Source organism: Choloepus didactylus, chromosome X (assembly GCF_015220235.1).
Source record: "Choloepus didactylus isolate mChoDid1 chromosome X, mChoDid1.pri, whole genome shotgun sequence".
Taxonomy (NCBI): Eukaryota; Metazoa; Chordata; class Mammalia; order Pilosa; family Megalonychidae; genus Choloepus; species Choloepus didactylus.
Window position 1 is genome coordinate 173245794 of NC_051334.1, and position 13874 is coordinate 173259667.

General features: G+C 41.0%; 1 pseudogene; it reads left to right on the forward strand.

The window, feature by feature from the left end:
• Positions 1-214: 214 nt before the first annotated feature.
• On the forward strand, positions 215-816 carry LOC119522473 (annotated as a pseudogene).
• Positions 817-13874: the final 13058 nt, after the last annotated feature.

Below are 13874 nucleotides of genomic sequence, written 5' to 3' on the forward strand. Positions count from 1 at the left end.
GTCCAGCAAAACTGTCCAACAAAAATGAGAGAGGCAGAGCCTACATCTTGCCCCGTGGACCCATGCAGTAATTCAGCAGTAGGGGTGGGGATGGGTGCTTTCTCTCTGCTCCTGGTTCTCTCCCCACTCTCCCTGTGTTATTCCCACTCCTGCTTGGAGGCAACCCGTGTCCTGGCATGCAGACCCTGAGCAGCCACAGCCTCCCTCCAGAGCCATGTCATAGAGCAGGGCCCCCAGGCTGCAGGAGGAGAACCTGCAGGGCTCTTGGGTGGAACTACACTTTAGCAATAATGGGAACAGGATTGGCATTCCAGCCTCAGTGTGTATATAAAATGGTGACATGGAAAAAATCCTGCTGGATGTCCAGAATGCATATGGGCAGAGCAGCCCCAAGAGTTCACACTGTGACAGTCCATCTCACTCGCAGGCACCCCAAGATGTTAACAGAGCTTCTGAAACAGACATGCAGAGCATTGGGGAGAGAAACAGCTCTCGGTCTGAGGAAGATTATATTGAGAAGGAAAGAAATTGAATGCATCTGAAAGAAAAACTCAGGTTAGCTATGGGATTGGTCTAGTTGACCAGAAAATACCGCCCCCCCCCCCCCAGGAATTCCTCTTCAAGCATCCATGGCACAGGCCACTTTCAACATGAGAAACATGAGTGTGATGAAGATGGAACATTTTCTCAGCAGAATTTTAAAAGGTTTTCCTTCCATCCCTGCTCCTCTCTCACCTGCTGGACATCTGGTTGGGGATCTATATTGGAAGGTGCCTGACCATATCAACCAGCACCTTTTTAATGCAACTTTATTGAGGTATATTCACATACCATACACTCATCCAAAGTGTACAATCAGTTGTTCACAGTATAATCATATAGTTGTGCACTCATCACCACAATCAATTTTTGAACATTTTCATTACTCCAAGAAATAAAAATAAAAATAAAAGTGAAAAAGAACACCCAAAACATCTCATACCCCTTTTGACCTCTAATATTATTTACCTTTTGTTCCCCTTTTTCTACTCATCTGTCCATACAGCAGATAAAGGGAGTGCAGGCCACAGGGTTTTCACAATCACACAGTTATCCCATTTAAGCTATATAGTTATATGATAATTTTCAAGAATCAAGGATACTGAATTGCAGTTCAATAGTTTCAGGTATTTCCTTATAGCTGTTCTAATACACTAAAAACTAAAACGGGATATCTAAATAATGCATAAGAATAACATCCAGAATGACTTCTCAACTCCATTTGAAATCTCACAGCCACTGAAACTTTATTTTGTTTCATTCCTCTTCCCCCTTTCAGTCAAGAAGGCTTTCTCAGTCCCATGATACCAGGTTCAGGATCATTCCTGGGAGTCACTGACTGTGTTGCCAGGGAGATTTATACCCCTGGGAGTCAGGTCCCATGTAGGAGGGAAGGCAATTGGTTTACCTGCAGTGTTAGCTTAGAGACAAAGGCCACATCACAACAAAAGAGGTTCTCTGGGGGTGATTCTCAGGCAAAATTATAAGTAATATAGCCTCTCCATGCAGCAACAAGCTTCATAAGGGCCAGTCCCAAGATTGAGTGATTGGTCTACTACAATGGTAGTCCCCAATACTTGCAAAAATATAAGGAATTCCCCAGGTGGGGAAGTTTAATATCTCACACAGAAGTCGAAGTTTTAAAACACAGCCAATATCATCCTTTTCCCTTTAGTCTGGTTTAACTTAGTCCTAACCAAGTCCATTTTGTTAATACCTCATTAAAGTCTGACGTATTTTCAGCTTTAATATTTGCTGTATGGTGTAATCCTGACATTCATAGCTGCTGAACTCTGGCTCTGAGTCTCGGGTGTCACACAGATACCTGAAATTCCAGGGACCAACCAGGTTATACACAAACAGTTCATCATCTCAGAGTTTAGAAATAACCATTACAACTCATGAATAGATGTGACTGCTGTAAGAGCTTACAATCTAGAAACCTATACCATAAGTCTTCCCCTGATGACCTATGCTATCAGATTCAATTCTCAGAGTTTGCACATTATAGTTAGTCCATATTAGGCATTATAATCTATGTCTTTTCAATTCTGGCTTCTTTAAATCAACATATTTTCCACAAGGTCCATTCACCTAGATGCATACTTCACAAATTCATTTCTTCTTGCCACCGCTCAAAATTCCGTTGTATTTATACACCACAGTTCACCATTCAGTTTATCAGTTGATGTACCCTTAAGTCACCTCCATCCATTGTGAATCATGAATACTGCCACCAAACACACCAGGGTGCAATGTCCATTCAGGTCCCTGCTCTCAGTTTTTCCAAGTATGCACACAGTAACAGGGTTGCAGAACCATATGGCAACCCCACAGATAGCTTCCTGTGTTAGGACCACACTGCCCTCCAGATGGGCTACCCCATTCTACTTCCCTACCATCAGTGAACAGGTACATCCCTCCCTTTCATTTTCTCCAGCACTTGTATCTCTCTGTTTATTTTTTAACAGTTTTATTCACACACCAAACAATCCATTCTAAGTAAACAATCAATGATTCCTGGTACAATCACATAGTTAAACATTCACCACCATATTCTATATGAGAACATTTCATTTCTTCCAAGAAGAAAGATGAAAAGGGGGAAAATGAGGAATAAAAGATAGAAGGAAAATAAAAATAAAATATAATACAATGAAAAGGTCATACAACAACAACACCACCACCAAGAATCTCATATCACTCCCTTATATCCCCCTCTTATAGACATTCAGCTGTGGTATATTGCCTTTGCTGCAATTAATGGAAGCATCTTACAATGCTACCACTAACTATAGACTCTAGTTTGCACTGGTTCTATTTTTCACCTATACCATCCAATTTTCAACACTTTGCAATGTTGATATTCATTTGTTCTCCCTCTTTTAAAAACATTCTTATTTCTGTATATTTAATCACCATCAATGACCACTCTGGGTTTCACTAAGTTTTACAGTCCCAGTCTTTATCTTATATTTTTACTTCTGTGTCATACATGCCCCTAGCCTTCCACTTTCAACCATAATCATATTCATATTTGTTCAGAGTACTTACAATATTGTGCTCCCATCACACAGTATTATGCTGTCCATTTCTGGATTTATACAATCAATCCTGCTGAACCTTACATACTCCTTCAACATCAAATACCCATTTTCTAACTACCTTCTATCACCTGACAACCTGTGTTCTCAACTTTAACTCTCAAATTTCACTCATCAATGTTGGTTCATATTAGTGAGTCCATAGAGTACCTGTCCTTTTGTTTCTGGCTAATTTCACTCAATTTAATGTCTATTGTCTACCATTTTGTCTTTTGGATTTTATATGTCATACCTTATTTTTATTTTTCTCTCTCTCTTTTTACTATTATTGATAGCCTTCATTTCTACTCTCTTCTCCAAATCTCTCTCATGTCTTTTCCTATCTGCTTGTAGTACTCCTTTCAGTATTTCTTGTAGAGCAGGTCTCTTATTCACAAAACCTGTCATTGTCTGTTTGTGTGAAAATATATTAAACTCTACCTCATTTTTGAAGGAGAGTTTTGCCAGGAATAGAATTCTTGGTTGGCAGTTTTTCTCTTTCACTATCTTAAATATATCATGTGACTGCCTTCCAACTTCCATGGTTTCTACTGAGAAATCCACAAATAGTCTTATCAAGCTTCCTTTTTTGTGATGGACCACGTTCCTCTTGCTGCCTTCATAATTCTCTCTTTGTCTTTGAAATTTGATAATCTGATTATTATGTGTCTTGGACTAGGTCAATTCTGTTTGAATCTGTTCTGTTTGGTGTACACTGCACTTCTTGGATCTGCAATTTTATGTCTCTCAAAAGAGATGGGGAATTTTCAGTGATTCTTTCCTCCATTATTGTCTACGCCACTTTTCACTTCTCTTCTTCTGGGACATGCATGACATGTATATTTATGCACTTCATGTTGTCATTCAATTCCCTGAGATTCTATTCATAGTTTTTCATTCTTTTCCCTGTCTGTTCTTTTGTGTGTAGGATTTCAGATATCCTGTCCTCCAGTTCAGAAATCTTTTCTTCTGCCTCTTCAAATCTACTGTTGTATGTCTCCATTGGGTTTTTCATATCTTCTATTGTGCCTTTCAGTCCCATACATTCTGTAAATTGTTTTTTCAAACTTTCAAGTTCTTCCTTATGTTCACCAAATGTCTGCTTTATATCCTTCATCTCTTTTGCTATATCTTCCCTCAACTCATTGATTTGCTTTTTGAATTGATTTAGCATATTTGTTTGAAGATCTTTAATTAGTTGTTTCAACTCCTGTATTTCATTTGAAGTGTAAATTTGTTCCTTTGACTGAGCTATATCTTCTTTTTTTCTAGGGTGATTCATAATTTTTTGTTGTTTAGGCATCTGGTTTCCTTGATTACACCAATCAGATTTCCCCAGACTAGAAGGCCCAGGTTTCAGGAAGAGGGTGTAATCAGTATCAGGTTTCTCTGAAGATGAGGCCCAACAAGTTTTCAGATTTTCCTGTGAGGCCTCTAGATGCTGTGCTTTTCCAACTTGCCCAGCATGTGGTGCTTGTCAGCCTGCAGCTCCCACCAGTGTAAAGAGGTGCATTGCTTTTAATTCTCAGTAGACCCTGTCCGTGCCTCAGGCTGAGTGTTGGAAGCCAAGCCTAAGCTGTTTCTGTTTTTTTTTTTTAATTCCCTGGGCCCTAGATTTGGAGCTCTCTGAAGGAGGGCAGCCACTTGAGCTGGGCCCTGCTTCCCCCTTTTCTTAGGGAAGATAACCCTTTAGGGATTTATATCCTACACTTGATTTCTTCCTTTGACTCTCTGACTAACTTAACTCCACCCTTGCCTGGGTCAGCACTGACAACTGGAAATGTCTGAGGGTTTCCCTAATAAGCTACCTGGAATGAGAGAAAAAAAGGATAAAAGAAAGAAAGTCCCTTTTCAGAGCCAGTCCCTAGTCCCTGCCTTTACTAGTCAAGAACCAGAAATGGTGCCTAGTTCTATGTCCCCTTTTCTTGGGACACAGGCCTCTTCCAGTATTCTGAGCTCATCCAATTCCAAAAGTCTCTGTTGTTATTTATTTTTTTTTCCATTAGTGCCACCTCCTCTCTGCCAGGAGAAATCTCTGGGTTCCTTTCCTGCTTGCTCCAGGTTTATCTGTGCTCATAGCTTATGTTCAGTAGTACAGATTCATTAACTAAAACCACAATTGGAGCTTAGTTGAACTACATTCCCTTCCTCCTAGTAGACTGCTTCTTTTTCCCACAGGGAAGTGTTGCAGCTCAGCCTGCCATGCCAGTGGGTGAGGGATGTCAGCCCTGCAGTTTAGGGAGATTTACTTACAGTTCTTATGTGGTGATGTCAGCCATTCCACTCATTCCAAACTAGTGTATGATGTTTGTCCAGTCACAGATGTCCCCCAACAGTTGTTCCAGACTGTTTAGTAGTTGTTCCTCACTATATGCTAGTTGTCCAGAGGATGAACTAAATTACACACCTCCCCATGCTGCCATCTTGCCTCACTTCTCAGCCAGCATCTTTTTATCAAGAATTGGAGTATGACTTTGTTCACATCCTGGGAATTTATATCTGAGCTTGCAACCATCTGACTGATGACAGACCTTCACCCTTGGGTGGCTGCATGACTGTTGTTTATTTATTCTGTAAATGCTGTGTTCCTAATTTAGTGAAGTGAAAGGATAGGCACTAAACCCATGTTAACCTGTGATCATGTCTCTGAGATTGATAGTAAGGAAGGCAGACTGATAATACTGACTGATATTTGGGAATCAGTTTTCTCTGGAAATGACAAGTATCTACGTATAAATAACTTTAATACCCTGGTCACTATATATGTAGTACTCTTACAAAAATCATCTGTATAATTAATCCCGTTAAGACATTTATATCTCAAAAGAATTAATCTGTATAATTATTCTGTTAAGACATTTATATCTCAAAAGACTTAATGTTGATATTAAAATAATGTTGATATTACACTAAGGGGCTTGTCTAAAATAAATTTCATTGCCTAGTATTTTCACACTGTTGTAGAAAACACTATGGGCTCAATTTAAATGGACATGGGTTGTCTACTAAAGCTACACTAAGCTGTGCTCGTAGTTCTTTAAGTAAGAAATGGAAAGCCAAGTCACAGACACAAACTCTGTGATGCAGTTCATGCACTGTTTGCTTTTGCAGTGGGATGACTTCAGCCTCCAGCTGTTAAGTAATTGTCTCAGGTGATCCCTTTTCTGTCAAAAGCAACTTGCTTACTGTTCCATTCTTCATCAGTGTAGACGCTGAATTTAACTTTTGTGTGTGTGTCCTTGAAATGCTTAAAATAGAGAAAAATAAATCTTTGCCAAAAGCTTAAAAAATGAGGGAGAGTTAAAATATGTACAGGTAAAGAGACACAGAGTTAGTGAACAAGGGACCTGCTCTACAAGAAATACTAAAGGGAGCACTACAAGCAGATAGAGAAAGACAGTAGAGAGAGGTTTGGAGAAGTGTTGGAATGAACATTACAAGTAAGGGTTACTAAAGGGGTAAAAAGAGAAAAAATAAGATATAACATATAAAATCCAAAGGACAAAATAATTGAAGAAAATACTGCCTATATAGTAATAACATTAAATATCAATGGATTTAAACATCCCAATCAAAAGACATAGACTGGCACAACGCATTAAAAAAAAAAAAAAACAAAATCCATCTATATGCACTCTACAAGAGACTCACTTTAGATCCAAGGACAAAAATTGGTTGAAAGTGAAAGGTTGGGGGAGAACTAAGATGGCGGCTAGGAGAGACAGGGCAAAAAAAACACCTCCATTAAAAATACTAGACAAAAGCCAGAAAGTGACCCAGAACAGCAGTTCCAGTGATGCACCAGCTGGACAAGGTCTGCTAAATCCACAGGGACTGTGCACTTGGTGAAACTGGGAGTCTGCATTCTGAAATGAGTGAGTAAGCTTGCTGAATATCCAGCAGCCATGCTGTGGTGTAGGGAAACCATGGGTTGGCATTTGGAGGTGGACTAGTTCTTTTTTAAAAAACCCAAAAGCAGCTACAGAAACAGCAGCGAGAACCACACAGTGAAGCACAGGGAATGCCTCAATATCTGGAGTGGAAGATAGCCTTTCATGCACCCACTGCTAATTGTCTCAGAGTGAGGAAGGCAGAGGTTAGCCAAAAGGGGAAAATAACTCATTCACTGCTAACTGTCTCAGAGCGAGGAAGGCAGAGGTTAGCCAAAAGGGGAAAATAACCATGCCCCTTGCAGCCATCTTCCTGGCAGGCTGGGAATGCTCCTGCCTGGCACCAGTGCCACAGCCCAGAGCTGTGCCCAAAAAAACCCACTGTGACAGGATGTGTTTCCAGCATCATGTGCACACACCACAATATCAGGCATGGACAGTAGCCTCTTGGGCACCCACAGCTAATTGTCCAGGAGCTGGGAAGATGGAGCTGTGTGAAAAGGGGGAAATTAACTTGTCCCATACAGCCATCCTTACAGCAGGCTGGAAATGCACATACATGGCCCAGCAGCCCAGAACTTCCTTTGAGGGATGGTGTACACTTGTGACATAGCACAACCTTCCCTCAGAGGAGGCCCTAGAAGGGCATGGCTTGGAAGAGGGACCTACTTGGAAATCCCATAGACCTTATACCAATACCAAGGACTTGTGGCTCAACAGCAAAGACAATCTGTGGTGAGACTGAACTGAAGGTTTAGACTCTTGCAAAAGCCTTAAATCTCCAGGATCACCTAGGAGGTTTGATTATTAAAGCTGCCCTCCCTCCCTAACCACTCAGACACAAGCCCCACATTCAGGGTGGACAGCACCAACAACACACCCAAACTTGGTGCACCAATTGGACCCCACAAGAATCAGACCCCCACACACCACAAAGACAAAGTTGGGGAGAATTGACTTGAGGGGAATAGTTGACTCATGGATGCCATCTGCTGGTTAGTTAGAGAAAGTGTATGCCACCAAGCTGCAGATCTGACAAATTAGATTAGTCTGAATAATGCTGCATATCCTAAAAGAACCCTATCCAGTAAAGGAAATGCCAAGAGGCCAAAAACACAGAAAATCTTAATGCATATGGTAAAACCAGATGATATGGAGAACCCAATCCCAAACACCCAAATCAAAAGATCAGAGGAGACACAGCACTTGGAGCAATTAATCAAAGAACTAAAGACAAACAATGAGAGCATGGCACAGGATATAAAGGACATGAAGAAGATCATGGCAGAGGATATAAAGGACATGAAGAAGAGAATGACACAGGATATAAAGGATATGAAGAGGACCCTAGAAGAGCATAAAGAAAAAATTGCAACAGTAAATAAAAAAATAGATGATCTTGTGGCAATAAAAGAAACTGTAAACCAAATTAAAAAGATTCTGGATACTCATAGTACAAGACTAGAGGAAGCTGAACGACGAATCAGTGGCCTTGAGGGCCACAGAATGGAAAATGAAAGAACAAAAGAAAGAATGGTGTCTTAGTTTGCTAATGCTGGAGAATGCAAAACACCAGAGATGAATAGGCTTTTATAAAATGGGGATTTATTTCACTACACAATTACAGTCTTAAGGCCACAAAGCATCCAAGGTAACACATCAGCAATCGGGTACCCTCACCGGAGGATGGCCAATGGCCTCCGGAAAACCTCTGTTAGCTAGGAAGGCAGCTGGCATCTGCTCCAAAGCTCCGGCCTCAAAACGGCTTTCTCCCAGGACGTTCCTCTCCAGCAAGCTTGCTTCTCTTCAAAACATCACTCCCAGCTGCACTCTCTTTCTTCCCCCCGAGTCAGCTCATTTATATAGCTCCACCGATAAGGGCCCACCCTGAATGGGCGGGGCCACACCTCCATGGGAACATCTCATCAGAATCATTGCCCACAGCTGGGTGGGGCACATTCCAAGCAAATCCAACCATCACCAAAACACCTTTCCCACACAAGACCACAAAGATAATGGCATTTGGGGAACACAATACACTCAAACCGGCACATTCCACCCCCTGGAACCCAAAATGACATTATCTTTCCAAATACAATATACATTCATTTCATCACAATATCACAAAAACTTAAATCATTTCAGTAACAAAAGTTAAGTACAAAATCCCATCAAAATCAATTTAGACGTGGTCAGTCCTAAGGCATAATTTTCCTTTAGCTGTGGATCTGTGAACCTAGAACAAGTTATGTGCTTCCAATATACAAAGGAGAGACATTCATAGGATAAACATTTCCATTGCCATAAGGAGAAACAGTAAGGAAAACAGGGTTAACAGGAGCAAAACAGTTCCTAAAACCCACAGGACAAAGTCCATTAGATTTCAAAGTCCGAGAGTCATTTACAGAACAATGTTGCATCCTTGGGGCTTGAGAGAGTGGGAGCCTAACCCTTCCCAAGGGCCTTTTCTGCAGCCCGTTCCTCTCCAAACACTTAGGTGAGTGCTCCAACATTTCCACACATTGGGGAGACCACCTTCTCGGCTCCACCCTCCTCAAACCTCGGGGCAGCTCCCGGATTCCCTTCCATCTCCGGGGCACATGCTCAACCCCTTCAGAACAGTGTGGTGGCAGCCAGGCTCTCCCCAATTCCCTGGAAATGTGCTCCAACCTCTTTGGGACCTGAGGTGGCAAAACTCTTCCAGAGCATCGAGGCGGAAAGCCCGCCCTCGACCTCCAGGGCAAACTCACCCTTTCCATGCATGTGGGCTGCTCCGCTCTCCCAGCCCGAGACCTCCTGACTCCAGACCTCAACCTCCATGGCTCTGTCTTTGAAGAGATTTTTCCTTTAATTTTTTCCTTGTCTGTCTCCTCCAGTCCAGACCGGCAATGGCTCTGTCTATAAAGATCTCGCAAAAATTCTGTTGGCTTTGCATGAAGCATGCAGGGGTCAAAGCCATCAGACAATAAGACTTTCCACAAATCCTTTCTGCTTAACTCCTTTTCCAATCTTGGCTTGTACTGAAATGGCGGCTGGCTTCCATGTTTGGTTATGTCCTCACGTTGGGCTGTAGCTTCTGGGATTCCACCCCCTGGAAGCTCGTAATTTTCTAAGCCATCAGCTTCTGGTTTCTTTGAACCCAAGAGTTCAGTTCTAAGTTTATCTCTCTCCACTCGCATTTTACTATAAGCTGTAAGGAGAAGCCAGGGTATATCCTCCACAGATAGTCTGGAGATCTCCTCAGCTAAGTATTCCAGGTTGTCACTTTTAAATTCTTCCTTCCATCTGACACCAGGACTCACTTTTGCCAAATTTTGTGCCACTTTAAAACAAGGATCACCTTTCTTCCAGTTTGCAACAACACATTCATCATTTCTACTCAAGTCCTCATCAGAAGTATCTTTAGAGTCCATATTTCCACAAACAGTCTCTTTAAAGCAGTTTTGGCCTTTTCTATCAAGCTCCTCACAATTCTTCCAGAATCTTCCCCTTATCCACTTAAAAAGCCGTTCCAACATGTTTGGTATTTGCAGACTCAGCAGCAAAAGCACCCCACTTCTCTGGTACCAAAATCTGTCTTAGTTTGCTAATGCTGGAGAATGCAAAACACCAGAGATGAATAGGCTTTTATAAAATGGGGATTTATTTCACTACACAATTACAGTCTTAAGGCCACAAAGCATCCAAGGTAACACATCAGCAATCGGGTACCCTCACCGGAGGATGGCCAATGGCCTCCGGAAAACCTCTGTTAGCTAGGAAGGCAGCTGGCATCTGCTCCAAAGCTCCGGCCTCAAAACGGCTTTCTCCCAGGACGTTCCTCTCCAGCAAGCTTGCTTCTCTTCAAAACATCACTCCCAGCTGCACTCTCTTTCTTCCCCCCGAGTCAGCTCATTTATATAGCTCCACCGATAAGGGCCCACCCTGAATGGGCGGGGCCACACCTCCATGGGAACATCTCATCAGAATCATTGCCCACAGCTGGGTGGGGCACATTCCAAGCAAATCCAACCATCACCAAAACACCTTTCCCACACAAGACCACAAAGATAATGGCATTTGGGGAACACAATACACTCAAACCGGCACAAATGGGGAAAAAAATAAAAACAATCAAAATGGACCTCAGGGATATGTTAAATAAAATAAAATGTCCAAATATAAGACTCACTGGTGTCCCAGAAGGGGAAGAGAAGGGTAAAGGTCTAGAAGGAGTATTCAAAGAAATTGTTGGGGAAAACTTCCCAAACCTTCTACACAATATAAATACACAAAGTATAAATGCCCAGTGAACTCCAAATAGAATAAATCCAAATAAACCCACTCCAAGACATATTCTGACCAGACTGTCAAATACTGAAGAGAAGGAGCAAGTTCTGAAAGCAGCAAAAGAAAAGCAACTCACCACATACAAAGGAAACAACATAAGACTAAGTAGTGACTACTCAGTGGCCACCATGGAGACGAGAAGGCAGTGGCATGACATATTTAAAATTCTGAGAGAGAAAAGTTTCCAACCAAGAATGCTTTATCCAGCAAAACTCTCCTTCAAATTTGAGGGAGAGCTTAAATTTTTCACAAACAAATGCTGAGAGAGTTTGCTAATAAAAGACCTGCCCTACTTCAGATACTAAAGGAGCCCTACCGACAGAGAAACAAAGAAAGGAGAGAGGGACATGGAGAAAGGTTCAGTACTAAAGAGATTCAATATTTGTTCATTAAAGAACAATAAGAGAGAGGGGGAAAATATATCTGACAAACATAAACCAAAGGCGAGGATGGCTGATTCAAGAAATGCCTTCACAGTAATAACATTGAATGTAAATGGATTAAACTCCCCAATTAAAAGATATAGATTGGCAGAATGGATCAAAAAATATGAACCATCAATATGTTGCATACAGGAGACTCATCTTAGACACAGGGACATAAATTGAAAGTGAAAGGATGGAAAAAATATTTTATGCAAGCTACAGCCAAAAGTAAGCAGGAGTAGCAATACTAATATCAGATAAAATAGACTTTAAATGCAAGGATGTTATGAGAGACAAAGAAGGCCACTACATACTAATTAAAGGGGCAATTCAGCAAGAAGAAATAACAATCATAAATGGTTATGCACCCAATCATGGTGCCACAAAATACATGAGACAAACACTGACAAAACTAAAGGAAGCAATGGATGTTTCCATAATAATTGTGGGAGACTTCAACACATCACTCTCTCCTATAGATAGATCAACCAGACAGAAGACCAATAAGGAAATTGAAAACCTAAACAATCTGATAAATGAATTTGATTTAACAGACATATATAGAACATTACATCCCAAATGACTAGGCTACACATTCTTCTCTAGTGATGATAGAATTTTCTCCAGAATAGACCATATGCTGGGACATAAAACAAGCTTCAATAAATTTAAGAAAATTGAAATTATTCAAAGCACATTCTTTGACCACAATGGAATACAATTAGAAGTCAATAACCATCAGAGACTTAGAAAATACACAAACACCTGGAGGTTAAACACACTCCTAAAATAAATGGTTTATAATGTAGAATGTAGGGGAACTAGTGATAGAGAGCAGTTAATGAAGGGGGAACAATAACCCAATAAGAACAGATAAGTTATCGTGGGTAAATTTAATGTTCTGGGAATGCCCAGGAATGACTGGTTTGTTCATTTCTGATGGGTATTGTAAGAACAAGTTCATAGAAGTGTTGCTATATTAGGTTATTTTTGGGGGGTGGAGTAGGAACAAGTTGGACTCCCTTGTTATGGTTTGTTTGAGTTTTTTTATTTTATTTAAAAAAATTTTTTTTTGATATACTTGATTTAAAAAAAAGATTTAATTAAAACATGAAAAAATATGCAGAGCCCTCTTGAGCTGGTGGAGAATGCAGGGCTGTTGGGCTCCCCCACCTCGATGGTTGCTGATGTGTTCACAGACATAGGGGACTGGTGGCTTGATGAGCTGAGCCCTCTACCACAGGTCTTGCCCTTGGGAAGACTTTTGCTGCAAAGGAGAGGCTAGGCCTCCCTGTAATTTTGCCTAAGAGCCTCCTGCTGAATGCTTCTTTGTTGCTCAGATGTTGCCCTCTCTCTCTAGCTAAGCCAATGTGGCAGGTGAAATCACTGCCCTTCCCCCATGTGGGATCTGACACCCAAGGAAGTGAATCCCCCTGGTAACATGGAATATGACTCCCAGAGAGGAATCTAGACCTGGCATTGTGGGATGGAGAACATCTTCTTGACCAGAAGGGGGATGTGAAAGGAAATGAAATAAGCTTCAGCGGCAGAGAGATTCCAAAAGGAGCTGAGTTCAGTCTGGTGGGCACTCTTATGCACAATATAGACAACCCTTTTTAGGTTCTAATGAATTGGAATAGCTAGCAGTAAATACCTGAAACTGTCAAACTACAACCCAGAACCCATGAATCTTGTAGACAATTGTATAAAAATGTAGCTTTTGAGGGGTGACAGTGTGATTGGGAAAGACATATGGATCACACTCCCCTTTATCTCATTTATGGGTAGATGAGTAGAAAAATGGGGGAAGAAAAAAAAAAAAAAGACATCCAGTGTTCTTTTTTACTTTAATTGTTCTTTTTCACTTTAATTTTTATCCTTATTATTTTTGTGTGTGTGGTAATGAAAATGTCAAAAATTAGTTTGGTGATGAATGCCCAACTATATAATGGTACTGTAAACAATTGAATGTATGCTTTGTTTCGTATGACTGCATTGTATGTGAATATATCTCAATAAATATGAATTTTAATAATGTGAAAGGTTGGAAAAAGATATTTCACACAAACAACAATCAGAAGAGAGCAGGGTAGCTATACCAGTGCCAG